The sequence below is a fragment of the Oryctolagus cuniculus genome, chromosome 15 (genome assembly GCF_964237555.1).
Source record: "Oryctolagus cuniculus chromosome 15, mOryCun1.1, whole genome shotgun sequence".
Taxonomy (NCBI): Eukaryota; Metazoa; Chordata; class Mammalia; order Lagomorpha; family Leporidae; genus Oryctolagus; species Oryctolagus cuniculus.
In genome coordinates this window covers 70,151,248-70,178,458 of record NC_091446.1, presented here as the reverse complement: position 1 = coordinate 70,178,458, position 27,211 = coordinate 70,151,248, and the positions used below count along the sequence as shown (strand labels likewise).

The 27,211-nt window shown below is 51.6% G+C and overlaps 2 long non-coding RNA genes across 2 annotated transcripts in view; one reads left to right on the top strand and one right to left on the bottom strand.

Annotated features, from left to right (window-relative positions):
- Nucleotides 1-16,396, top strand: part of LOC138845392 (uncharacterized) — a 64,966-nt gene extending 48,570 nt beyond the window's left edge. The window contains exon 2 of the long non-coding RNA XR_011382459.1: nt 16,166-16,396. This is a non-coding gene — a long non-coding RNA (uncharacterized lncRNA). The remainder of the gene's footprint in view (nt 1-16,165) is intronic.
- A 4,624-nt stretch (nt 16,397-21,020) lies between these two features.
- On the bottom strand, nt 21,021-23,274 carry LOC127487096 (uncharacterized). Its single transcript, XR_011382457.1, has 3 exons — nt 23,105-23,274; nt 22,029-22,134; nt 21,021-21,908 (listed from the first exon to the last, which is right to left on the bottom strand). It is a non-coding gene; the product is annotated as an uncharacterized lncRNA (long non-coding RNA).
- Between the last annotated feature and the right edge of the window lie 3,937 nt (nt 23,275-27,211).

The following is a 27,211-nucleotide window of genomic DNA, read 5'->3' as shown; positions in this document are numbered from 1 at the left end:
TAGAATGTCTTCCAAAATAGTTATACTGCGTTGCATTCCCACCAGCACTCCATGGGAGAGTTCCTGTTGCTCCATGTTGTCAGCGGTATTTGGGAGTCATAAGGTTTTGGATTCTCATTGCTATTTTATTTTTTATTTGACAGAGAGAGAGAGAGAGAGAGAGAGAGAGAGAGAGTGAGCACTCCCATCCCTTGGTTCACTTGCCAAATGCCCACGACTACCAGGGCTGAACCAGACTGAAGGCGGGAGCCGGGAACACAATCCAGGTCTCCCATTTGGGTGGAACCTGCCCCCTCCCAGGGTGCACATGAGCTGGGAGGCACAGCAGGGAGCCGAGCAGGAACCGGAACTCGGGCACTCTAAAGTGGGTGTGGGCGTCCCTGCCCCCAGCTTAGCCTTTTTTTAAAAAAGATTTATTTTATTTATTTGAAAGACAGAGTTACAGAGAGAGGTAAAGAAGACAGAGAGAGAGGTCTTCCATCCACTGCAACGGCTGGAGCTGCGCCGATCGGAAGCCGGTCTCGAAGTCGTCTCCCACGTGGGTGCAGGGGCCCAAGGACTTGGGCCATCTTCTACTGCTTTCCCAGGCTGTACCACAGAGTTGGTTCGGAAGAGGAGCAGATGGGACTCGAACCCGCGCCCATATGGGATGCTGGCACTGCAGGCCAGGGCTTTAACCCGCTGTGCCACAGCACCGGCCCCCCAGTTTAGCGTTAACTGCTAGGCCATTGCCAATTTAATTTGCAGTTCTCCAAAGACATCTGATGGGTGAGCATCTTTTCATCTGCTTATTTTGCCTCTGTGCATCTGCTCTGAGGAAGCGTATAGTCAGGGTTCAGGAGTTTTGCCTGTTTCTACTGAGTTTTTTTTTATTTTTACTTTTTTATTTTTATTTTTTATTTTTTTGACAGGCAGAGTGGACAGTGAGAGAGAGAGACAGAGAGAAAGGTCTTCCTTTGCCGTTGGTTCACCCCGCAACGGCCGCTGCAGCCGGCGCACCGCACTGATCCGATGGCAGGAGCCAGGTACTTATCCTGGCCTCCCATGGGGTGCAGGGCCCAAGCACTTGGGCCATCCTCCACTGTACTCCCGGGCCACAGCAGAGAGCTGGCCTGGAAGAGGGGCAACCGGGACAGAATCCGGCGCCCCGACCGGGACTAGAACCTGGTGTGCTGGTGCTGCAGGCGGAGGATTAGCCCAGTGAGCCACGGCGCCAGCGTTTTGTTTTTATTATATGTTGAATTTCTAAGAGCTTGTGTTTGTTCTCTGCATATTTTTTTTAATTTAAAGTATGCATGTGAAATGCTCTTTTATTTTATTATTATATTATTATTTTATATTTATTTGAAATACAGAGTTACAGAGAGAGGTAGAGCCAGAGAAGAGAGAGAGAGAGAGAGAGGTCTTACATCCACTAGTTCACTTGCCAAATGACTACAACAGCCAGAGCTGAGCTGATCCAAAGCCAGGAGCCAGGTGCTTCTTCTGGGTCTCCCAAATGGTTGCAGGGGCCCAAGGATGTGGGCCATCTTCCACTGCTTTTCCAGGCCACAGCAGAGAGCTGGATCAGAAGTGGAGCACCCAGGACTTGAACCGGCACCCATATAGGATGCTAGCTCTACAGGCTGGGGCTTTAACCTGCTGTGCCACAGCGCCAACCCCTGTGTATTCTTTCTAATTCTTTCGGCTTCATGTGTGCCATAATCCTCTCATCTCTCTAAGGATATTCATGATGGCTTTTCTCAAAGTTTTCTGCTCCCAGAACAATAGCCTATTGTTCTTCCAAGTTTTTTTTTTTTTTCTTTTTCTCTTTGTGGAGGCCTTCCTCAAATGACAGGGGGCTGACTCGTGGCTGGCTCCTTATCTGAGGAAGACACTCAAAAATCTGGATGGTGTGTGTGTGTGTGTGTGTGTGCTGGCATGAGGGGTGCTGGGTGACCGAGGGCTTCTCTCCAGAGTGACCAAGCTAAGCATTTTGTCGGGGAGCCTGCACAGTCCTTGGGTGCCGACCAGCCTGGCTGGTAGTCGTTTTGAGATCTGAGTGGGGAAAGAAGTTTGATGGCCTCAACACCTAAAAAGTAAACTTCCATTTTATTATTATTTTTCATTGACAGACAAGATTTATATTTTGTAGCCCGAAGTTCTGCAAGATATATACATTGTGGAATAGCTAATTTACACGTGCATTATCTCACATGCTTAACATTTCTTTGTGGTGAGAAGGCTTCTTGTTGCTGTAGTCTCCATGTTGTACAACAGATCTGAACTCATTCCTCTTGTCTACGTGAATTTTTTTTAAAGATTTTACTTATTTATTTGAGAGACAGAGTTACAGACAGAGAGAGGGAGATACAGAGAGAAAGGTCTTCCATCTACTGGTTCACTCCCCCGATGGCCGCAGTAGTCGGAGCCGGGCCAACCAGACGCCAGGAGCTTCCCTCGGGTCTCCCAAGCAGGTGCAGGAGCCCAAGCATGTGGGCCATCTTCCCAGGCCATAGCAGAGAGCTGGATTGGGAGAGGAGCAGCCAGGACAAGAACCAGCACCCATGTGGGATGCTGGCGCCACAGACGGAGCTTAGCTACCACACCGCAGCGCCGGCCCCACCACATTTTCTTTGTCCATCCGTCCACGGATGGACTCTCAGGGTGATTCCATATCCGGGCATCGTGAAGCGTGCTGCAGTGAACATGGGAGTACAGCGATATCTTTGTCACCGTGATTTCCTTTCCTTTGGATATAAACCCAGGATGGGGTTGCTGAATCACATGGCAGTTTTATTTTTAATTTTTCGAGGCTCTCTCACACTCTTTCCCAGAACGACTGCACGAATAAGTAAACATCCATGTAATCCCTATTTTTAATCATCTGGACCTGGTGTCTTCCTGTCTGGATAGTCCCATGTTATCCTCTGCAGACGATGAACCTTCATGTTTTGGCTGTGATGGAGAATGGACACTTCCCACCTGTGTGGCCAGGGGAATGGGCGGGGGTCTAACTGCCTGTTGGATTTCTTGTGCATAATCGATTGACTTTATTCCAAAGGGGACATTTCCCTTTCCCCGGGTGTTTTAATATTCTATAAGAATAATATTTAATGTCTTTTCAAGTTACTTATGGGCTTAAATTCTAAAATGAGAAGTCAAAAAACTCTATGTGAGTGTATTTTACATGAAAATTTCTAATAATTCTCAACAAAAATATGAAGGTGCTATTTTTCTGTTATTTTAAGATTTTAATGGGGCTGGCACTGTTGCATAGCAGGTAAAGCTGCTGCCTGCAGTGCTGACATCCCATATGGGTACTGGTTTGAGACCTGGCTGCTCCACTTCTGATCCAGCTCTCAGCTGTGGCCTGGGAAAGCAGTAGAAAATGGCCCCAGTCCTTGGGCCCCTGCACCTGCATGGGAGACACGGAAGAACCTCCTGGATCCTGGCTTCAGATCAATGCAGCCCCAAGCCATTGCAACCATGTGGGTAGTGAACAGCAGATGAAAGACCTCTCTCTCTCTGCCTCTGCTTTGAAATTCTGCCGTTCTTTCTTTTTTTAAAAAAAGATTTATTTATTTATTTGAAAGGCAGAGTTGCATAGAGAAAGAAGCAGAGGCAGAGAGAGAGAGAGAGGTCTTCCATCTGCTGGTTCACTCCCCAGATGGCCGCAACAGCTGGAGCTGCGCCGATCTGAAGCCAGGAGCCAGGAGCTTCTTCCTGGTCTCCCACGTGGGTGCAGGGGCCCAAGGACTTGGACCATCTTCTATTGCTTTCCCAGATCACAGCAGAGAGCTGGATCGGAAGAGGAGCAGCCGGGACTAGAACTGGCGCGCATATGGGATGCCAGTACTGCAGGCGGTGGCTTTACCCACTATGCCACAGTGCTGGCCCCGAATCTGCCTTTCAAATACGTAAATAAATCTTAAAGAGGATAATTTGCCAAAATTTATATTTTCTGGTCATCTGTTTGCCCAAAGGCCCAACTTTGTTATCCTCAAATCCTTACATATAATGGGTGAATTTGAACAAAGCACTTCTATCAAAAAATATTTCTATAGGTTTTAATTCAGTAAACTCCTCAGGGATTCTGGGTACTAGCTAGCATTATCCAGCATTTATTGTTTCCATGGAGTTTTTTTTTTATATGTCTATGTTGTTGTTCTTTTTTTTTTTAAATTTATTTGAAAGGCAGAGTTACAGAGAATGAGAAAAGGAAAGGCAGAGAGGGAGAGAGAGAGGTCTTCATCCGCTGGTTCACTTCCCAAATGACTACAACACCTGGGATTGGACCAGGCCGAATCTAGGAGCCAGGAGCTTCTTCTGAGCCTCCCGCATGGGTGCAGGTGCCCAAGGATTTGGACCATCTCCCACTCCTTTCCCAGGTGCATTAGCAAGGAGCTGGATCAGAAGTGGAGCAGCCGGGACTCGAACCGGTGCTCATATGTGATGCTGGCTCTGCAGGCAGTGGCTTAACCCACTAGACCACAGTGCTGGCCCCTCCATGGAGTTTTAAAAAGATTTATTTTTAAATATTTGAAAGGCAGAGCGAGAGAGAGAGAGAACTCTTCCATGCTTTGGTTCACTCCCCAAATGGCTGCAATGAACAGAACTGAACTAGGCCAAAGCTGCAGCCCAGAACCCCATCTAGGTCTCCCATGTGGAGTGGCAGGAACCCAATTACTTGAGCCATCCCTGCTGCCTCCCAGGTTAGCACTGGAGTCAGGAGCTGGAGCCTGGTAGAGAACCAGGGCACTCTGGAGAACACAGGACTCCCAGCTGGTGTCTTCACTGCTAGGTCAAATGCCCACCCCAGTGCCACTCTGATCATGTCAAGGTCATTACCACCAGCATGACTTACACTGGTGAAGTTGCCCTTGCTCTCCTGCTGAGGTCATGCTGGTCAGGTTTCTCCACAGTAGTTACCCCTCCCACCACACCCCCACTCTCCCATTATACTCACTGGAAGGAAGCCACTGTGCAGAGCCCATAATTAAGGCCTGGGGAGTTATATTCCACCTCATTTAGGGCAGAATATCTACACCAATTATTTGGAATTCTTCTGAGCAGGAGTTTTGATTATTTTCCCCCATCTTATTTATTTAATCATTATATTAGCTTGGACTAATAGATTTTTACCTTATACTATGGGTGATGATCTCATAGATTATTTATTTAGTTACTCAAATTGCTCCAGCTTTGGCTGGAGTTCTTGTAGTTGGCTCCTGTGTCTTTTGACTTAGACTTGTTTGTGTGTGTGTATGTGTGTGTATGTATGTGTATGTGTGTGTATGTGTATATATGTATGTGTGTGTGTGTGTGTGTGTCTGATGGGTAATTCTTTACTTTCTGCTGCTATAAGATGCTTCAGGCTTGTCTTGTAGATTTCCAGCTCCAGTCCTAGAATCAGTCATTTCTCCAAGGAACCCTGTTAGGTCTGGATGCCAGGGGTGCTCTCTAATGCTGAGATACTATTGCTCTAGGCCTTCTAGGCTGACAGAGCAAGAAATGGGTGTGTGAACCCTAACCCACGTACAGACATGTATCTGTACATATTTCTACATGTAGGTACCTGTGTGGTGTCTGTATTAAGCTAAATATAGTTGCCTCCTACTTCCATCCATTAACAAATGGGCCATCCTAGCACCCCTGCCCTTACTGATCCTCACCTCCCATTCCAACAGTGAGAAACCTAGCGCCACCTGTTCATCTACTTGTTCAATTCCAAGACACATGCGCAGTAGCAGTATCAGCGCTGCTGACACGTTTGCCCATGGGAAATAGCTAGAGGACCGGTAGAGCTCAGTGGCCACACTGACGTGGTTTTTTGTTTGTTTGTTTGTTTGCTTTTTGCCTTTAGTATTACAGACTCCACTCCTTTCCAGAGTTACATAGAGCAGCATTTCTCCATCCCCTTTAATCAGGTCGGACCTTCCATTTGTAATACAGCTAGATTGTTTAGCCTCATTCTTCTTGCATCCTGGCATCTGCCGACCTCCTAATTCATTGGCCTTGGTTTTGCATACATTAAAGCTCACTCTTTGTGCTGTAGAGTATATGGGTTTTGACAAATGCACCATCAGAGTGTTATACAAAGTAGTCTCACAGCTCAAAAAAAAAAAAAAAAATCCGCCATGCTCTATCTATGCCTCCCGAGAAATCACTGGTCTTTCTACCATCTGCGTCGTTTTGCCTTTTTCTAGAATGGCATGTATTTGGAACCAGGGAGTCTGTAGCTTTTCCAAGCTGGCCTCTTGGCTTAACAATATGTATTTCAGATTCACTTTCGTCTTTTCAAGCTTGATGGCTCATTTCTGTTTATTGCTGATTAATACTCAGTTATACGGATGTACCACAATTGACTTCTCCGTTGCCCTATTGAAAGAGATCTTGGTTGCTTCCAGTTTTTTGGCGATTATAAGTAAAGATGCTATGAATTTGGCCTGCAGGTTTTGTAGAGGTAAAAGTGCTCAAATCCATGTGCAATGAGACAGACTCTGGACCAATCACCTCTGGGTTTGGCTCCACCTTCGTGCCCCCTCCCAGGAAGAGATGCTACCTGTTGCCAAGCGTGCAGATCAGTTTACTTCCTGGTTTTCCACCTGCTTCCTCCAGTCCCTCCTCTCAGCTTTCCAGCCTGGAGAATTATGTTGCAGAATTCCCTCTCTTGATCTCAGGAGTTTTGTGAATTTCATATATTTCCTTGTCATTTTACTACCATTTCAATTGGGATACTGTAAAACTAATGTCAGTGTTCAACCCACCAACTTCAAAACCAGAAGTAAACACCTGTGCTTTCTTAGAGGCTTAGATTTGAGTTCCTTGGGGATGGGGAAGTGTTTTTTTTTTTTAAGATTTATTTATTTATTTGAAATGCAGAGTGATGGAGAGAGAGAAGCATCCATCTGTTGGTTTACTCTCCAAGGGCCACAATGGCTGGAGCTGGGCCAGGCCAAAGCCAGGAGACTGGAACTACATCCAGGTCTCCCATGTGGGTGCAGGGATCCAATACTTGGGCCATCTTCTACTGCCTTCCCAGATGCATTAGCAGGGAGCTGGATGGGAAGTGGAGCAGCTGGGACTCGAACCAGCACTCCAATATAGGATGGTAGTGTCGCAGGTGGTGCCTTAACCCACTGTGCCACAACACCAACCCCCGATGAGGCAGTGCGGTGTCTTTATCTGTTTTCTGTCGCTGTAACAAAATTCCCGAGGCTAGGCACTTTATAAAGAAAATAGGTTTACCTAGCCCACAGTTTGGGAGGCTGAAAGTTCAAGATCAGGCAGCCTTGCCACGCATGGTGGAGAAACAGAAAGGGAACCAGCCACATGCAGACAGGGCCAAGCGTGTGCGGCGGCCTCGCTTTGCAACAGCCCACTCTTGCACTCTTGAAGGACTAGCATTAATCCCCTCCAAGGGCGGTACCTCCACCACCTAATGACCTGGCACTGACTCCTCCCCTTGAAGGTTCCATCCCCTCCGAACACCATCACTCTGTGCGCCAGGCTCCCAGCGCACAGACCTCTGTGGCCAAAGAATAGCAGGCTGGCAGAGCTACCATCAGTAAGGCATCAGGAGATCCTTCCAGGCGCTGCCAGCTCTCTCTTCCTGGCCCTGGCCCCGTCTCCTGCCCTTAGGGCTTGGGAGGCCCAGACCTGTTGCAAAGGGAGAGGTTTGCCCAACGCTCTGAGCTGGCATCCTCAGAGCACGATCCTGCCTGGAAGTGGCTCCCCCTGGAGAAATGACACATGGAAGGCAGCGGAGCAAACTTGAGATGAAACACGTTTCTCGTCCCAGTTTCACACATCCCCCTCAGTTCCCTACCAGAGGCTTGCAGCAAACCTTCAGGGTGGAGGAGGGGCACAGGTGATGCAGTTCAGGGTCAGAGTCCAGAAATTAAGTGTTAGAGGTGGGAATCCTCTCCCTTCACCCGCTCCCCAGGGACCCTGTTAGGAAGAGTTGCAGATGGGTGCCTCCTCACACGGGGCACCAAAATGTTAGGAAAAGCGTCACAGAAGAGAGAGGAGGCAGTGCACGAATTTACAGCCAGACCAAATTTATTCAGGGAAAATAAATCCACAGAGGTGGTGACCAACTGCCTGCATGTACAGGATGGAGCATGTGGCGAAAGGCCCCGACCCCCAGGGGCTGGGTCTTTTTAAGGAGGGCTAGGCGGCCGGCGCCGCGGCTCACTAGGCTAATCCTCTGCCTTGCGGCGCCAGCACACCGGGTTCTAGTCCCAGTTGGGGCACCGGATTCTGTCCCGGTTGCCCCTCTTCCAGGCCAGCTCTCTGCTGTGGCCCGGGAGTGCAGTGGAGGATGGCCCAAGTGCTTGGGCCCTGCACCCCATGGGAAACCAGGAGAAGCACCTGGCTCCTGCCATCGGATCAGCGCGGTGCACCAGCCGCAGCGCGCCGGCCGGGGCGGCCATTGGAGGGTGAACCAACGGCAAAAGAAGACCTTTCTCTCTCTCTCTCTCTCTCTCACTGTCCACTCTGCCTGTCAAAAAAAAGAAAAAAGAAAAGAAAAGAAAGGAGGGCTAGGGCTGGGGGTGGGGGTAGGGGGCAGGGGTAGGGGTGGTGGGTGGGGCAGTTAGGAAGGACGAGAAATGAATGCCAGAGTTACATCTCCGAAGGAGCGATGTAAGGAAGGAGTTTCATCAGGCCTGTCGATCAGACCTTTCATGCCAACAACAGAGACTGAGTAAGGAAGGCGTGGACCCCAATATTCCTTCCTGACTACCCCCCCTTGGGTACATTCTACTTCATTAAAATTAGTAGCATCTCCCTCATATAAGTCTACCCCCACCTCTCTCAGGTTGACCTGCTAACGAGATGTATTTACAAGATAACTCTGCCTCGTTTTGGCCCATTTCCACCATGGGCAATGTCTCTAGTGTCTCCTTTTGTCCTGACAATCATAGTGCTCCTATTTCTGCCGTGCATAATTAACCCATTCCAAAGGTTCTTGCAGGAACAAATACCTGCTATATCTCAAGCCGTCTCACAGGAGCAACACAAGACTGCTCTTCTTCAATCAATCCGATCCGGAGTATAGGTCTCCGCTCAAGTCCTGGCTCCATGTCTACACCCCCTATCAGCAGGAAGTAGCCAGAGAGAAGTCGATGCCCCCTCTCCTTATCTTTACTTGGAGTCGGGATTGATGGAACAAGACATAACCCTCAACCATTCTCCCTCATTGCCCAAAGGAGATAAACACTGGAATGTATTCGTTGCCCTTGAAACTCAGTTGGTTCTCACACCCTATTGCCTTCATACCCCACTGCATTATTTTCCAGGTTCCCAAGGCCCCCCGCCCAGTTCCTGGAATTCCCCTCCCTGCTGCCCCCTACCCCCACCCCAGCCCTAGCCCTCCTTAAAAAGACCCGGCCCCTGGGGGTCGGGGTCTTCTGCCACATGCTCCATCCTGTACATGCAGGCAGTTGGTCACCACATCTGTGGATTTAATTTCCCTGAATAAATTTGGTCTGGCTGTAAATTCGTGCACTGCCTCCTCTCTCTTCTGTGCCTCCTTTCCTAACACTTTGGTGCCCCGTGTGAGGAGGCACCCATCTGCAACTCTTTTCCTAACAGACCTTGCCCTTGTCTCTTACCCCTTTCCACTGCGCCCAAGGTGCCTGCTCCTGGGTGATTTCATCTACCCAGCGCCCTCGCTCACAGCTTAGATCCCCAGTGACACACCCAGCCACAGTCCCCGTCCGGAGCCCTAACCAGGTGGTGTGGTTTGCCCTGGAGGGACCGCAGGCGTCACAGTCAGGTGCAGGCTGGACCTCCCTCCCATCTTTAGATCACAACCCTCTTGTTTGGGTTTCTTAAGGAGGCCTCCAAGTTTCCGGTTCCCTTGCATCTCCTCCCGAAGTTTCTGAGTGCTGTTGCGTATTTGGTAGCTGTTCTACATCTTGGCTACAGCTTTAGGTCCTCGGGGGCACGGCAGGACAGCTGGAAGACTTGAACTCCCAGAGTTCATTTCTGAAGGGCCTTGCTGTGTTTGCCTCCCTTACAGAAGGGGTCTCTCATCAGAACCGTTCAGGGTCTTAGGACCCTTCCTATTTTTTTCTTAAGGTTTAGTTTTACCTTTATTTTTTCCCACCTGCACTGTCAGCTCATTTCTCACTCAGGTCAAGGACAGCCTCCCAGGCCCCTGATTTCATCTTGGGAAAAATGCTGGAGGATTTGTTCCCATGGGAGGGACTGGAGGCAAATCCCGCTCCTAGGATGACTCCATAGCTATTGAACCAATTTCCAGGGGTTTGTGCAATGTTCTCACTGTCCTCAGGCCTCTGCCAGTAAACTTTGATTGCCTACAGGAAAAGCCCCACGTGAAGCCCTGTAATCAAAGGGCCCAGCATCCGTAGTATAGCTGCAGAGTCAGGAAAGCGTAGAGGTTAGGAGCGTGGGGCCTGCAGCCAGACCACCTGGTTCTAAACTGATTCTGCCACATGCTTGCTGAGACCTTGGCCAAGTTAAGTCACCTCTCTGGGTCTCAGGTTCTTTGAAAAGTGGTAATTAGGGACCAGTGCGGTGGCATAGTAGGCTAAGCCTCTGCCTGCAGCACTGGCATCCCATGTGGGTGCCCGATGGTGTCCCAGCTGCTCCTTTCCCCATCCAGCTCCCTGCTAATGCACCTGGGAATGCAATGGAAATGGCCCAAGTGCTTGGGCCCCTGCACCCATATGGGAGACCCAGAAGAAGCTCCTGGCTTCCGATTGGCCCAGCTTTGGCTGTCGAGGCCATTTGGGGAGTGAACCAGCAGATGGAAGACCTCTCTCTGCCTCTCCCTCTCTATGTCTGTAACTCTGCCTCTCAAATAGATAAATAAAAAATCTTTAAAAAGTGGTAATTAATGAAATTATAGTAGTACCTACCCCAAAGATGTTTCCTTTAATTTTTGTAACTTACTTATTTTCATTTTTTTGAAAGACAGAGAGAGAGAGAGAGAGAGAGAGCTTCCACCTGCTGGTTCACTCCATAAATACTCCTAACAGCCAGGGCTGGGCCAGGCTGAAAGCAGGGGCCGAGAACCCAACTACTTGAGCCACATCTGTTGCCTCCCAGGGTGCACGTTAACAGGAGGTGAAGTAGCCAGGACTTGAACCAGGCACTCTGATATGGGACATGGGCGTCCCAAGAGGTGACTTAACTGCTGTGTCCCTCAAAGATATTTTAGGGAGAATAAATGAAAACTGCTGAGAGGAGTGTGTGGTGCTCAGGAAGTGCTCCACAGTGGTCACCTGCTACCCTGATGCCCCCCACTTCCCAAGGCAGACCGTGCTCCTCTCCAGCCGGCCTGCACCACCCCGTCCTCCTGTCCTGCGCTCAGCCCTGACCCTTCTGTTGACCAGAATCCCCCAAGGCACAAACTCACTTCATTTCCCCTTTTCTCTTTCTTTATCAGCATAGCTCCATTTCTTCAATACTGGCTACATGGTAGCTACTCTCCAAACCATGTTTTCACTCTTGGCCTTAACCTTGAGGGGCTGAGAATATTACTCCTGTTTTGTACGTGAGGAAAGGAAGCCTTAGAGAGGAAGAGCAAGTGAGTCAAATCACTGAGTTACCCAGGGCAGAGCTGGGGCATGCACTGTGTCCATCCAACTCTGCCCTCCACCTCTGGCTGTCTCTTCCAGTCCTGCCATTACACACCTGCTGCCCACCTCCCCAGCCTGCAAGGCCATTGTCTTAGCTCCTTGTGTGCTGCTGGAACAGAATTCCACGGCCTGGCAACTTACAAACAGTATGAGTGATTTGGCTGTTGGTTCTGGAGGCTGGGAAGCCCAAGGCTGAGGGGCCGCAGCCAGGGAGGCCTTCTTGCTGCATCACCCGTGGCAGAGGGTGTCAAGAGGCCAGAGAGCACACGCGAGAACAAAGATAGAGGTGCCTCCCTGATGATCGTCCCGCTGCACGATGAAGACAGTCACCTACTCTCTCTCTCTCTCTCTCTCTCTCTCTCTCTTTAAAAGATTTATGTATTTTATTTGAAAGTCAGAGTTACACAGAGAAGGAGAGGTAGTGAGAGAGACAGAGAGAAAGAGAGAGAGAGAGGGGTCTTCCATCCACTGGTTTACTCCCTAGTTGGCCACAACAGCTGGAGCTGAGCCAATCCAAAGCCAGGAGCCAGGAGCTTCTTCCAGGTCTCCCACGTGGGTGCAGGGGCCCAAGGATGCAGGCCATCTTCCGCTGCTTTCCCAGGCCACAGCAGAGAGCTGGATGGGAAGTGGAGCAGCAGGGTCTTGAACTGGTACCCATAGGAGATGACGGCACTGCAGGTGTTGGCTTTACCCGCTAGGACAGAGCCCTCATGACCTAAACACCTGCCAGCACTGTGGCATAGGGGGTTGGTTTTCCAACTCATGAATTTGGGGAGGACATATTCGAACCACAGCACCACGCTTGGGGCTCTCCGTGTTGTGAATTCTATCACTTACAATGCTCTCAGCTGCAAGGATTGGAGAACCCAGCTCGAGCTGGCTTAAAGTAGAAAAGGAATTTGTCACAAACAGGAAACGTCTAGAATAAGGCAGGTGTCACGGCAGGGAGGGCCTGAGTGCTCGTCAGTGTCCCAGCATCTACTTTTCGTCCTGGCTCCTGCCATGGCCCTGGTGTCACCCGAGGGCTGGCCCCCATGGTGGCCACAGTTGGATGCCCTTGAATCCTGAGTGAGGATGTGAGGGAAAGTAGCTTGTTTGGGTAGTGATTCCAGGAAACACCAGAAAATCACCTCTGTGAGACTGGGGTGCAGGCTCACGGGGACTTTGGGGAACACAACAGCCAGATGTCAGAGTCATCCCACTAAGTGGCGCTCTTCTGTCCTGCCTTGGGAAAGTCCTCTGTCAAAAAGAAAAGAAAAAGAACATTCGGAAGTGGGGGAGGTGACTGTGGGCTAGGGCACCATGGGCATCCGTCACAGCTGGGGGCGGCCCCTTCAGTCTGGCCCGCAGGGGTGGGGACACTCCTTCCCACAGTCACAACTCCGGGGACCTGGGCGTGAACTAAGCCCTGCATCCAGCTCTCTGCCCCAACAGCCTTTGTCAGCCCTGCGCTGTGGCAAGAGACAGGCCCAGGCTGATTGGCAGAGGCCAGCCGGGGGCCTCCCCAGTGCTGGGGTGAGGCCAGTACCGCGAGGGTGGCGTGGCAGCTGTTCTGGAATGCTGGGAGTGTGGCGAGGATGGCATGGGGCAAGAGGCAAGACCATCACAGAAGTATTCCCTGCAATAAGAGCTAATTGTGGGGCAGAATTAGTGCGTCGAAGAGGAGGAGGGCAGAACCCTGGGTACGCTGAGCTGGAAGGGGACCGGGGACGGTCCCACAGCTTCCCTGACGTGTGCTGCTGCAGCTCCCTCCTCATCTGTCCCCCAGGGTGACCTCTGATCTCAGCTTGCACACCTCCAACACAGCACCTGCTGTGGAGGCATCTGTAACCGCTGGAAGCCTCTCTCCACACTGTGTTGGAGCATTCTTTGTCTTTCCCTGTTGGACCCAGCCCTGCTGTCTGGGGGACCCCAGGACCCATCCGTTTCATCTGCCCTGCGTCTGAGGCCTACAGGGACATGTAAACAGTGATTACATTGCTTTGGGGCAGACTGACCACGCCCAGGCCTGTGGCTGCAGAAGGGCCCGACAGCTGGAATGGGCACGCTGGGAGGCCCCAGCAGGCTTCTTCTCGGAGCTGGGGGGCCATCCAGTGACTTTCTTCCCCAGAAGCCTTGGCTGGCCTCCCGGTCAGCGCAGTTTACAGCTCGGAGACAAGTGGCCTCCGTCACAGGGAGGAGCCGGTCCCCTCAAGGATGTGTTTATTTGGAGGATGTGACTTCTACTGCATACAAACACTCAGCTCCTTCCCACCCCACTGACTCCTGCAGGAGCATGTGGCCTATGGCTTTAGCTCCTGGGCCCAGGCTGCTCCCCCTCACCCTGGCCTCGACCCCCACCATTAGGAAGTCTGTAAAGGCTTAGGTAGGACATGCTGGGGAGTCGGAGTGAGAGTTCGGCAGTGAGCCATGCTCTGCTGGGATAAGCGACAGGGCCTTTCGGAACCTCAGTTTCCAGAATCGGAAAAGCAGCAGGGAGAGGAGCTCACTTGTAGAGCTGCCCCGGGAATGTGAGAGTACCAGGTGCGTAGCACGGGGCTTCACTGGGGAAGGCGTCCTCTGATGCCCCCTAATTGTCAGAGTCTGGTGAGGTGATGTCTGTTGAGATGTCCCAGCATCTCGCAACACTGAGGCACCAAAGGGTAACCCCCCCTACCACGGAAACTCTTCCAAAGTCCTGCCTCCTCCAGGAAGCCCGCGTGTGTCCATCAGGTAGGCTAGCAGGCTCCCCCACATTTACAGAAGCTATGGAGAGGGACTACAGTTCTGTTTCCTCCTCCCTCTGCTTGGAAACTGCCCCACGGCCTTGATTCCTCATCTTGAGGGAGCCCCTTCCAGGATTGCCTGCCATCCCCGGGCACCCACTGACCTCATGGTCTAAGCTGAGTCAGACCGAGAGGCTCTGTTCTCAGATTCTTCAGGTTGGAAGTAGAAGGATCCTTCTTTCTCCAGGGCCTGTAGATGTGGATGCACGGGCAGCCATGTGGTGAAAATCCAGTGTGCAGTGAGGGAACAAGACCAACACACAAAGAGGCAGAGACAAGAGATAAGGTATACCTGAGTTCCAGGTTCAAGTGTTCTTTAGCTCGGTCTGTCCCCAAGCTTAGTGATACAAACTATTTTTAATATACAAGAGGAACAGGGGCCAGTATTGTGGCATAGTGGATTAAGCCGCCTGCAATGTCAGCATCCCATATGAGTGCTGGTTCAGGTCTCAGCTGCTCCACTTCCAACCCAGCTCCCTGCTAATGCAACTGGGAATGCAGTGGAGGATGGTCCAAGTGCTTGAGCACCTGCACCCACATGGAAGACCTGGAGGAGGCTCCTGGCTCCTGGCTTCAGTCTGACCCAGCCCTTGACATTGCTGTCATTTGGGGGAGTGAACCAGTGGCTAGAAGATTCTCTCTCTCTCTCTCTCTCTCTCTCTCTATATATATATATATATATATATATATATATACATATATATATATATCCCTCCCTCTCTCTCTGTGTAACTCTGCCTTTCAAATAAACTAATAAATCTTGAAACAAAAGAGGAAAAGCTCATTTCCTCCACCCTCTCCTGAAATCTAACTGATCGTACTTAGAGGTGATATTGGACCAGGGAGGATGAATCCAGAAGCCAAATTGATCTGCTGCCTCCTGGAACAGAAGCATAGTGCTGAGGGTGCAAAGGAGGAGACAGAGCTCCGGGGCAGACACGAGGATTCTTACAAAAGTGTAGAAAAAGGAAGCCCCAGAGCCTGAAGAGGTTGAAGCGGATTAGGAGAGACTGCGAGAAGGGTGGCTGTAGCTCCTGCCAGCTTTGACAAGTTTCCACTCTCTCGCAAGTCCTGTGCTGCCTGCCCTGAGACACCATGAGAAGCTCCTGGCTCCTGGCTTCAGATTGGCTCAGCTCCAGCTGTTGTGGCCATTTAGGGAGTTAACCTGTGGATAGAAAACCTTTCTCTCTCTCTCTCTCTCTCTCTCTCTCTCTCTCTACCTCTTCTGTAACTCTCAAATAAAATAAATCTTTAAAAAATAATTCACATATATAAAATCTGCCATTTTGAAATGTCCATTGGACTATTTCTTGTATATTCACTGAGTTGTGTAACCATCGCTGCTATCCAATTCTAGAACGTCTTCATTATGCCAGCATGAAACTCCATACCCAGGAACACTCAGTTACTGTTCTCCCCAGCCCTTTCCAGCCCCTGACATCCAATAAACTGCCTTCTGTGTCTACGGATTTGCCAATTCTGGACGCGCATATCAACAGAATTATAAAAAATTTAACCGTTCATGCATGGTTTTTCTCACTTACCATAAAGTGACTTATCCAATGTTGTAGCATGCATCCGTCCTTAGATCCTTTTTATGGCTGGATAATATTCACATTTTGTTTAACCATGCATCAGTAGATTGGCATTTGGGGGTATTTCTACCTTTTATCTATTGTGAATGTTCTCCTATGAGTATTTCAGAAGTTCATGGAAGGGCTGGTGTGGCATACTGGGTAAAGCTGCAGCCTGCGATGCTCACATCCCATGTAGGTGCCGGTTTGAGACCCAGCTGCTCCACTTCAGATCCAGCTCCCTGCTAATGCACCTGGGAAAGCAGCAGAAGATGGCCCAAGTGTTTGGCCCCTGCACTCATATGGAAGACCTGGAAGAAGCTCCTGGCTCCTGTCTCCTGGCTTCAGCTTGTCCCAAACCCGACCATTGTGGCCATTTGGGGAGTGATGGAAGATATCTCTTCCTCTCTCTGTGTAACTTTGCTTTCAAATAAATAAGTATTTTTTTTTTAAAAAAAAGTTCATGGAAAGGGCATAGTACAAAAGAACTATGTGTGGCTTTCAATTTTGCACCAAAATAAACTCCTCCCATATCACGGCCTGCACTTTTGATCTAGCTTCCTGCTACTGTGCCTGGGAGGCAGGAGATGATGGCTCAAGTGCTTGGCTCCCTGCCACCCATGTGAGAGACACCTAGATGAGTTTCCTATACCCTGGTTTCAGCCTTGCCCTCGTCCAGCCCTGGTTGTTGCAGGCATTTGGGCAATGAGTAGGAGATCTCTTTCTCTGTCTCTCCCTCTGTTGCTCTGCCTTTAAAATAAATGAATAGATGAACTTGAAAAGATAGCAGTTAAGAGCACAAAGTTTGAGCTCTGGAGCAATTAATGACAGACATGTGAATTGTCTGTTTCAATTATTCGTTCTTCTTTGTTTATTATTAAAATAAGAACCCTGTAGGGCAGGCATTGTGGTGCAGTGGGTTAAGCCACCAGGATCCTGTATCAGAACACCTGGGATCAAGTCTCACCTCTGCTTCCTCTCTAGCTTCCTGCTAATGCACCTGGGAAGCAACAGATGATGGTCCACGTCCTGGAGTTCCTGCCACTCACAGGAGAGACTTGGATGGAGTTTCTGGCTCCTGGCTTCAACCTGCTCCAGCCCTGGCTGTTGTGGACATTTGGGGAGTGAACCAGTGACTGGAAGATCTGTCTCTGTCTCTGTTTCTGTTTCTGTCTGTCTCTGTCTCTCTCTCTGTGTGTGTATGTGTATGTCTGTCACTCTCTCTCCTTCTGTAACTTTTTAAATCAAAAACAGAGTAAAAACCTTGGTTGTTAGATGGGCACATTAGGCCTGGAATAAACATCTGTGTCTCCTCTATCCCCTTGTAACTAAGCTCTGGCTTCCAGGGTGTTGTACCATCATGGCTGGAGCTCCAGTAGCCTCCTTGGACTATGAGGTGACTTTAGGCTAGAAGCCAGTACATTGGACATAGAACAGAAAGCTAGAACTTGGGTCTTTGATGACACATGGAACCGTCATACTGGAACTTGAGGCCTATTTCCAGGTTTATTTTTATATAAGAGAAAAATAAACTTCTATATTGTTAAAGATATAATTAATTTGAGGTTTTCTCCTGTATACAAAAGGGCCCATCTATAGCTGATGATTGTGGTAGGTTCCCTCAACTTCCCTCCGTTTCACACATACACACACACACACACACTGACATCAAGTTGCTGGGCCCTATGAATATTTCTCTATTTGGAAAAAGATTCTTTGCAGATGTAATTAAGTTAAGGCTCTTAAAATGAGCTCGTCCTGGTTATCCAGGTGGGCCCTAAATCCAGTGACAAGTGTTTTTTTAAGAGACACACAGAGGAGGAGATGCCAGGACTACAGAGGCAGACTGATGTGGCCACGAGGCCACAAGTGAAGAAGTCTGTAGCTACAAAGGACCCAGAGGGCACAGGGAATGGACTCTCCCAGGGAAAGCAGAGCCCGTCAACACCGTGACTTCAGATTTTGGACCTCAAGGACTGTAGGAGAATTGGTTCTGCTGTTTGAAGCTCCCAGATTTGTGATCCTTTGGTACACCAGCTGTGGGAAATCAACTCCGGTTACTGAAACAACCCAAGTGGAGAGACGAAGTGAGTGAGCAAACAACACGGATCACGAGACAACGCGGGCAAGGTTCTTCAGGGGAAGGCAGCGTGTTGGGCAGCAACACTCAGAGCAGAACCTGGGCAGGAAACGGCCAGGCAGTGGCCAGAGAAGGGGAAGCCACAGCAGGGCCAGCCGAGCCACAGCGCCACATGCTGCTTGGGCCAGCGTGGAGCTGCGGCCACGGAAATGGACAATTTCACATCCTCAGCGAGGATGAGTTTGCTTTTCATCAAAGTGCAGTGGTGGGAGCAGGAGGGAGGCACCAAGGATTTGGGGGTGAGTGGGTGGCTGGGATGGGGAAGCAATGAGTGTAGAAAACTCACACGTGTGTGTGAGTGATAGAGAAAGCACTACAGAAGGCAGAAAGATGTGCTGTCCATGCGTGCATCTCTTTGAAAGGCAGAGAGAGGAAGAAAATGCTCCCAATCTACTGGTGTGCACCCTAAATGCTCACAACAGCTGGGGCTGGGCCAGGCCAAAGCCAGGAGATGGGAACTCCATTCAGGTCTCCCACACGGATGGCAGGGACCTAAGTACTTGAGTCATCACCTGTTGGCCCTCAAGGTGTGTATTAGCAGGAAGCTGGAATGGAGAGCAGAGGCAGGACTCAAACTCAAACCCAGACCCCAGTAGAGGATGTGGGTGACCCAAGTGGTGGTTTCACTGTGCGAATGCCCGTCTTGAGGAGTCTCTTGGTAGAGACTCAAAGAAGCTCAGTTGCTGATGCATGTACAGTAGAGAGGAGAAGCTTGAAGAAAAAGGATGATTGCAGGGGCCGGCCCCCTGGCGTAGTAGGTTAATTCTCCGCCTGCAGCGCCAGCATCCCATATGGATGCTGGTTCTAGTCCTGGCTGCTCCTCTTCCAATCCAGCTTTCTGCTATGGCCTGGGAAAGCAGTAGAAGATACCCCAAGTCCTTGGGCCCCTGCACCCGCATGGGAGACCCTAAAGAAGCTCCTGGCTCCTAACTTCAGATCGGTACAGCTCTGGCCATTGCAGCCATATGGGGAGTGAACCAGTGGGTGGAAGACCTCTCTCTATCTCTTCCTTTCACTGTCTGTAACTCTACCACTCAAATAAATAAATAAAATATTTAAAAAAAAGAAAAAGGTGATTGCAAAGGGAAGGTAAACAAATGGATCTCAGCACAGGCAAGTGACAAAGGTTTGTGGCAATCTATGATATGAAAGGCAAAGTCACCTGCCCAGATGGATAAAAACTTGTGGGATAGATGCTTGCTTAATTATTGATTTATTTAAAATATTTTATTTATTTTCATTTACTCAAAAGGCAGAGAGAGAGAGAGAGGGAGAGAGGGAGAGAGGGAGAGAGAGAGAGAGAGAGAGATTCACTTCCCAAATTCTCACAACAGCTAGGCTGAAGCCAGGAGCCAGGAACTCCATCCTGATCTCCTCCCTGGATGGCAGGGACCCAATCACTTGAGCCGTCATCCACTGTCTCCTAGGCTGCATAAGCATGAAGCAGGATCAGATGTGCTATAGCCAGGACTTGAACTAGCACTCTCACAGGGAATGTAGGTATCCCAAACAGCAGCTTAACCACAATGGCTGCCCCTGAAATGCGGCATCTTAACTACTGTGCCAAATGCCTGCCCCAGAATGTCGTTAGGCAAAAAAAAAAAAAAAAAGTGAAAAAGGTTTTAAATAGCTCCTGAGAAGCCTAAAAGGAGAGTGGAAGGCTTGCTGAAGTCTGCTAAAGGCGGCTGAAGATAGAGACCAAGGATTTAGGGACCCTAGCCAGTGTGATTGTGCAAAGCAGCCCAGCCAGTCCAGGGAGAGCAGACAACGGATGAATCTACACTGGAAATTATCCAGGCCAGCGGGACTAGTGGAGTGCTGACAAAAGTGATTGACAAGATGTGCCGAAACATGGCAGTTGGATGAGGAAGGAACAACAAAGGGGAGCAAGAGAAGCTGGGTGATAGAATTGGAAGGAGAGGAATGGTGGCCATAGAGAAGGGTTTGAATTTTCAGCGTCAGAGGTGAAGCTGTTCTGAGTGACAGTGCAGAGTGTGGCGATGAGTGGCTAAGACCCTACGGGGCAGGCTGGAGATGGTTCATTAGGGAGCTCACTGTGCATGTCTCCATCCCTTTCCTGCCACTATAACAAATCCCGGAGGTTGGGTCGTGCATCAGGAAAAGAGGTTGATTTGGGCTCTTAGTTCTGGGGGCCCAAGAGCATGGCCCTGGCATCCGCTGAGGGTTTTGTGCTGCATCACAGCATGGTGGGGAAGCAGAAGGCAGAAGTAGGCATTTGCACCAGGAGCACAGGTGTGAAAGAGGGGACGGTGCCAGGCTGGCTTCCAGTAAGCAGCTCTGCTGGTCACTAATCCAGTCCCTTGAGCCTTACCTCACTCCCAGGACAGAGAATCCAGTCTGTCCAGAAAAACACTCATCTATTTCTGAGGGCCATGCTTCCAGGACCTCATGACCTCCCGAGGTTCCCACCTACTGGGGAACTGAGCTTCAACAGGAGCGTTGGTGGCCACAAACCATACTCAAACCATAGTACCAACCAGTCCAGAACAGCAGGTGGGAGTCGGGACTGTTCTGAGTAAACCAGGGTGTGTGGTCTTCCTAACACTTGGCCGTTCGGGCGTGGGCAGGCCTCAGGATGAAGACATCGATAGGGCCTCCCTGTGATGCCACTGGGGGCTGGCGGGGCTGCAGATAGTTGGACACAGTGTGGGCCAAGGTGGCATGGTCAATGCCAAGAGCCTCGCCATGGAAAGGCTTTACAAGAGGGTCGCCTTCCAACAGAACACCACGTCTGGGTAATTTATAATGAACATGAGTTTATTTCCTTAGTCCTGGAGGCTGGGAGAGTCCAATATTACGGTGCTGGCCCCTGGCCAGGGCATCATCCCATGGCAGAAAGCAGCAGGGCAAGAGTTTTTATACCAAACCCACTCTCCTTACAGTGAATCTGCTGCCACATTATTGCAAAAAGGACACGACTCCCTTATTCACTTCTTTTTTTTATTTATTTTTATTTTTGACAGGCAGAGTGGACAGTGAGAGAGAGAGAGAGACAGAGAGAAAGAGAAAGGTCTTCCTTTGCTGTTGGTTCACCCTCCAATGGCCGCCGTGGCCGGCACACCACGCTGATCCAAAGCCAGGAGCCAGGTGCTTCTCTTGGTCTCCCATGGGGTGCAGGGCCCAAGCACTTGGGCCATCCTCCACTGCACTCCTGGGCCACAGCAGAGAGCTGGCCTGGAAGAGGGACAACCGGGACAGAATCCGGCGCCCCGACCAGGACTAGAACCCTGTGTGCCGGCGCCACAAGGCAGAGGATTAGCCTATTGAGCCACAGCGCCGGCTCCCCTTATTCACTTCTTAAAGGTCCTACCTCTGAACATGGACGCATTGCAGGCTAGGTTTCTAATACCTGAAGCTTGCAGGAGGTCATGGATGCTCAGCAAAACTCACTGCTTCTGCTAGAGCTCCTGCGGTCTCTGAATGTTCCAGACCAGATGTCACAGTCTCCCGTTGCTGTGTCTACAAACCACAAGGGCTTTCTGAGTTTATCCACTCATTCCTTAAGTAAACAGAGGGCCTGCTCTGATCCGGTGCTGGGTTAGACAAAGGAGTTACAGCTCCTGAGAGTATCTTAGTCCAGTAGTGGTGCTGGGTGGCAGGGGATAGGAAGGGAGGACTTCGCAAATATCCTAAGCTTCACAACTATCCTAAGACCATGCAAACACCCCATAGTCAAGGATAAACAAGAGGCTACAGGTGTGAGGGGGAGGGTGGGGTTTGTGATCACAGAAGTCTTCTTGGAGAAAGGAATTTTTCAGCTGAGTCTTGCAGGGCAGGAGGATACTCCCAGGAAGACTGAAAGAGGAGGCTCTTCCTGGTATGGAAACAGCATGTGCAAAGACACGGAGGCAGGGGAGGGCCTCACATGTGTGGGGAGAGCCCAGTTCCTGCACTTTGCCGGATGGTGATGTAAGGGCTGGAGGGCGGGTTGTACCTGCGATGAGGGTAGAAAGGTGGCCAGGAATCAGATGTCCCAAACGCCTTGAGTGTTATCTCCTTCAGATGTTTGAACTTTCATCCAGTGAGCTGCCAGGGAAAGACTACACAGAGAGGGAAGGCCAAGCGGTGACTGGGGAGACAGTTCCAGCCCTTCCCAAAGTCTCCACCAGCCCGCTTCCCTTCCAGTCTCCGATGTAGGCAAGGATCTTCTCAGGATAAGAAAGAGAGCTCTGCATAGCAGTGGGGGCTGAAATCCACCTAAAGCTCACCAGACCCTGTGCCCTGGCAACAAGAGGCTGCTGCATCTGTGGACAGGAGGTCACGTGTGCATGTGTGTGCATGCGTGTGTGTGTGTGTGTGCACATGTATGCAAAGGTAGTGCTGTGTTGAGGTGGAACGTGGAGTCACATCTGGCGAGAGTTTGGCCCTGTCCTGGTGGGGGATGGGGCAGACGTGCCTGCAAGTGCACTTGCCATGTTGCCATCTCTGCTGTAAACTGACACCTTCTGTGTCAACACACAGTCCAGAGGGACCCAGTGCCCAGCCCGGCCCAGCCCAGGGGCAAATCCCAGCCTTGCTTGTGTGTACTTTGCTGTTTATTCTGACACATGATGTGCGTGCGGGTTGAACTGAAGGCGATTCCCTCACATGACCCTGCCGCTTCTCTGAGCTCAGTGCCCTTGGTTTGAAACTCCACCAACCCCTACCAGATCTGTTGCCTGGGCGTTAGGGACAGACATCACCCTGCCCACTCCCGTACCTCTTCTCTGCAGATACACTGAATATGGTTATTATTGAAACGATCGATACCACCCCCACCCCCCACACAAAGCTGCTTACTGACAGCCAGCAAAGCACCTTCCGGCCCCTCCCTTCATTTGACCCTGTCAGTCACTATAGAGGCTTACAGGAATAGGATCCCCATTCCGGTTTGATAACTGGGGAAACTGAGGTTTGCAGAGACCAGGTTTCTTTTCTCCAGATCTTATCTTCTCTCCAGTGCCCCATTTTGGAAACCATGGGGTAGCTGGAGTCACCAGACAGGGAAGGGGACAGGGACACGAGCCTTACCTGGGAGTTCTCACCTACCTTCAGTTCTGAGGACACTCCACGAGGCTGGCCAAGGAAGGGAGAGCCAGGACTTGGCGGTGGGTTAGGAGCAGGTGGCTTGGTGATCGGCTTCTTGGGTGATGCTGGCAAGTCCTTTTCCTTCCTCTTCCTGGGCCATGGTGCCTCCTCCTCTGTAGAGTGAGGGTCTGGACTAGGACTGCTGCTGTTTTAAATGTGAAGTTGCTAGTGTGTACGCGACAGAGGAGGGAGGCACGGAGATTGGGCCTGGCCGGGTCTGTAGACCTCTGATACCCAGCTGGTCCCAAAAACCAATGACCCCCACCCCACCGCAGGTGTTGTCTTAGGGCATCCTGGTACCTACACCCCCTGTGGCCTCAGGTCATTCGGCTGCTATCCAGGCAGGCTGCCTGTAAGCCACTCACATTTATCGATCACCTTATGGGTACAGAGTCCACTGGTGATCAGCTGTGCTGCAGGCAAGGGAAACGGGAAACGTACAAAACCAAAAAAAGCCATCCAGACTTCCAAGGGGAGTGTACTCTGCCCACTCGTGCATCCATCTTTCCAATCACTCATCGACCTAGCAAACACTCCTGTTCATCTACTAGCTGTGCCCTGAGCTCTCTGTTGGAGCTATTGGGGGTATGGGCACGAAGGGGCAGATGCCATCAGTGTGGTCAGTGAGGTCACCAGGTCCGACGTGCACCCTCCCGGCATCACATGACTGAAGGACTGGGACGGACCTCAGAGGTATCAGACCCTTAGCCTCAGACTGAGGCCCATGGAAGTGTTTGGTATGGCTGGCACTTTGGTTTGCCACAGGTGCCACGGCTACCTGGTCATCGCCTTAACCTGGTGATCTCCTGCCTGCGCCTGATTGGAATTTGCAACCCATGCTAAGGGAGAATGGCAGCACTTCAACAGAACGGGCCACCTTCATCTAGAAGGTGAGTAGGGGGGGCAGAGACAGCTGGGGCTGGCTGCACCAGGGCCTCCTCTGGGCTCCCCAACTGTGTACCTGTGAGTAAGAGCCCTTCTCCGGCCGGCGCCGTGGCTCACTAGGCTAATCCTCCACCTGCGGCGCCGGCACTCCAGGTTCTAGTCCTGGTTGGGGCGCTGGATTCTGTCCCGGTTGTTCCTCTTCCAGGCCAGCTCTCTGCTGTGGCCCGGGAAGGCAGTGGAGGATGGCCCAAGTGCTTGGGCTCTGCACCTGCATGGGAGACCAGGAGGAAGCACCTGGCTCCTGGCTTTGGATCGGCGTATCGTGCTGGCCGTAGTGGCCATTTGGAGGGTGAACCAACGGAAGGAAGACCTTTCTCTCTGTCTCTCTCTCTCACTATCTAACTCTGCCTGTCCAAAAAAAAAAAAAAGCCCCTCTCTGGACAGCAGTTTTTCTATAAAATCCAGAGAAGGTCTCAGTCCTACCTGACACCCTTTGAAGCTCAAAGACGGTAGCAGACTTGTAGAGATGAGTCAGAATATTTCTGTGGGCAGGTGTTTAGCCTAGTGGTTAGGAAATCAGGGTCCCAACCCTGGTTTGGTCTCCTTACTCCAGCTTCCTACCCAGGTGGACCTTGGTGGGGTGGGAGGGCCTGCTCTGACGATTTAGATGGCTGAGTCCCTGCCACCCGTGTGGGGGACATGGACTGGGTTCTTGGTTCCAAAATTCACCCTGGCCCTTCCTGGCTGTTGCAGGCATTTGGGGAGTGAACCAGCAGAAGGGAGCATGTACTCTCTACCTCTCTCAGTTCCTCTGTGTGTGTCTCTGCCTCTCCAGTAAGTAATTAAAAAAAAAAAAAGATTTATTTATTTATTTGAAAATCAGAGTTACATAGAGGGAGAAGGGGAGAGAAAGAGAGAGAGAGAGAGGGAGAGAGTCTTCCATCTGCTGGTTCACTCCCCAATTGGCTGCAATGGCTGGAGCTGAGCTGATCCGAAGCCAGGAGCCAGGAGACTCTTCCAGGTCTCTCACGTGGGTGCAGGGGCCCAAGGACTTGGGCCATCTTCTACTGCTTTCCCAGGCCACAGGAGAGAGCTGGATTGGAACTGGAGCAGCCAAGACTCGAACCAGCGCCCATATGGGATGCTAGCACTGCAGGAGGTGGCTTTACCTGCTATACCACAGCGCCGGCCCCTTTCATTGTATTTTGTGAGTTATTTCTTTGGGAATTGTTCTAGGGCTTCTTACACATATTAATGTATCATTCTGAAGCAGACACTGGTTCCAATCCAGCTCTCTACTGTGGCCTGGAAAAGCAGTGGAAGATGGCCCAAGTCCTTGGGCCCCTGCACCTGTGTGGGAGACCTGGAAGAAGCTCCTGGCTCCTGGCTTCGGATCAGCGCAGTTCTGGCCGTGCGGCCATCTGGAGAGTGAACCAGCAGATGAAAGACTGATCTCTCTCTCTCTCTCTCTCTCTCTCTCTCTCTCTCTCTCTCTCTGCCTCTGCTGGATAGGAAGTGGAGCAGTGGGGACTCTAACCGGCACCCATATAGGATGCCAACACTGCAGGCGGTGGCTTTACCTTCCACACCACAGCGCCAGCACCTCAAATAAATAAATTTCTAAAAATTAGTTATCACATTTCCAACAGACATGTGTTTTCTGTTTAAACAAATAGGTTTAACACTGTTCAAAAATATAAAAGGTAGTTTCTAGGTGTGTCTTTGATGCATATAAATAATTAGGTATGATAAGGATACACGCTATATTTTGCATCGAGCATTGCAAATTGTTTTCTTGGAAAGCACGGAGATCTGACATCAGAGGAGCTCTAGCTGGTGGGAAAGGGCCGCACTTGGTGACCCCAGGAGGCTCTCCTGGCGCGGGCATCCATGGATGCGCTTAGGTGCCGGGCCTCGAACAGGGAAAGGGAGAAACCCTCCGGGATCGCTGACCTTTACAAAGCGCCTTCTGCTTTCCAAACCCAACTTGGTGAGCTTGCAAACACCGCCTGGGGCCGGACAGCGATCAACCCCATCCTGCAGAGGGGGAAACGGGCGCCCCCGCAGCGGCCAGTGCCACGCAGAGGTCACTGCAAAGTGAACGCCGCCGGGCCGGACTGGAGGTGGGAAAGATGACTTGGGGCCTCCGCCAGGCAGGCAGGCAGGTCCGCTGGGCGGGCACCGAGCCGCTGGGCCCCGCCGATCGGTCCCAGCGGCCTGGTCGTTAGGGGCCCGTCGCGCCGGGCCGGAGCTCCCCCAGGCTGAGGAGGCCTAACTGGGTTGTCCCGAGGAGCTGGGTGACAGTCGCCTTCCCGGGGGCCCCAGGGCCCAAGCTGAGGTCCCGGCAGCCCGCCGAAGCGCCAGGGGAGGCCCGGGACTGGGGTCCTGGCGGACGAGAGCGGCGAGAGGCGAGGCGGGCCCGGGGCAGAAACAGGAGAAGGCGGAGGGGGTGGAGGGAAGGCGAGGGCAGGGGGCGGGGAGTCCTTCCCCGGGCAGGAACCCCGGCCCCCCCTGGCGCGGCCGGCCCGCGAAGCGATTCCGCAGATGGAAGGAATTAAGTGGGAGGGGGAGGGTCCCGCGGTGCTAGCGAGGGGAGGGAGAAGCGCAGAGAAACATCCGACCAGAAGCAGAGAGACGGAGACGGAGGCGTAGACGCGGACTGCCCGACGGACGGAGAGACCCGGGGCCTGGGAGACCCTGAGACACGGGCCGCAGCGGGCGTGGGGAACAAGGGAGGCGGACGCGAGTCCAGAGGAAAGGACAGCAGTGAGCCTTCGGGCAGGCGAGATGACACTGAAGAGGCCGGGGCGGCACCGAGCTCGCCGCGGGGTCCGGGTGCTGGGTGGGCCGGGCGGCGGCGGGGTGGGGCTAGGAAGGGGGCCGCCCACGGGCCAGCCAGCGCCGCTCTGCACATGCAGATCCGCCCCGGTCGCCTCTCGCCGCGCCCCCTTCATTCCATATTCAACGGAGCAGCCAATGGGGGCGAAAGACGGCGCAGGGTGGGGGCGGGGCCTCCTGAGCCCCCGCCCACGGGGCGGACGCCGAAAGGGTCAGCGTTGAGGCAGATAGCGGATCGCAGGGCGGGGCGGGGCGGGCGGCGCGGCGGGGCGGAGCCGAAAGTTTCCTGCCCAACTTTCGCTGCCTCCTTCCTCCGCCCGCGCGCGC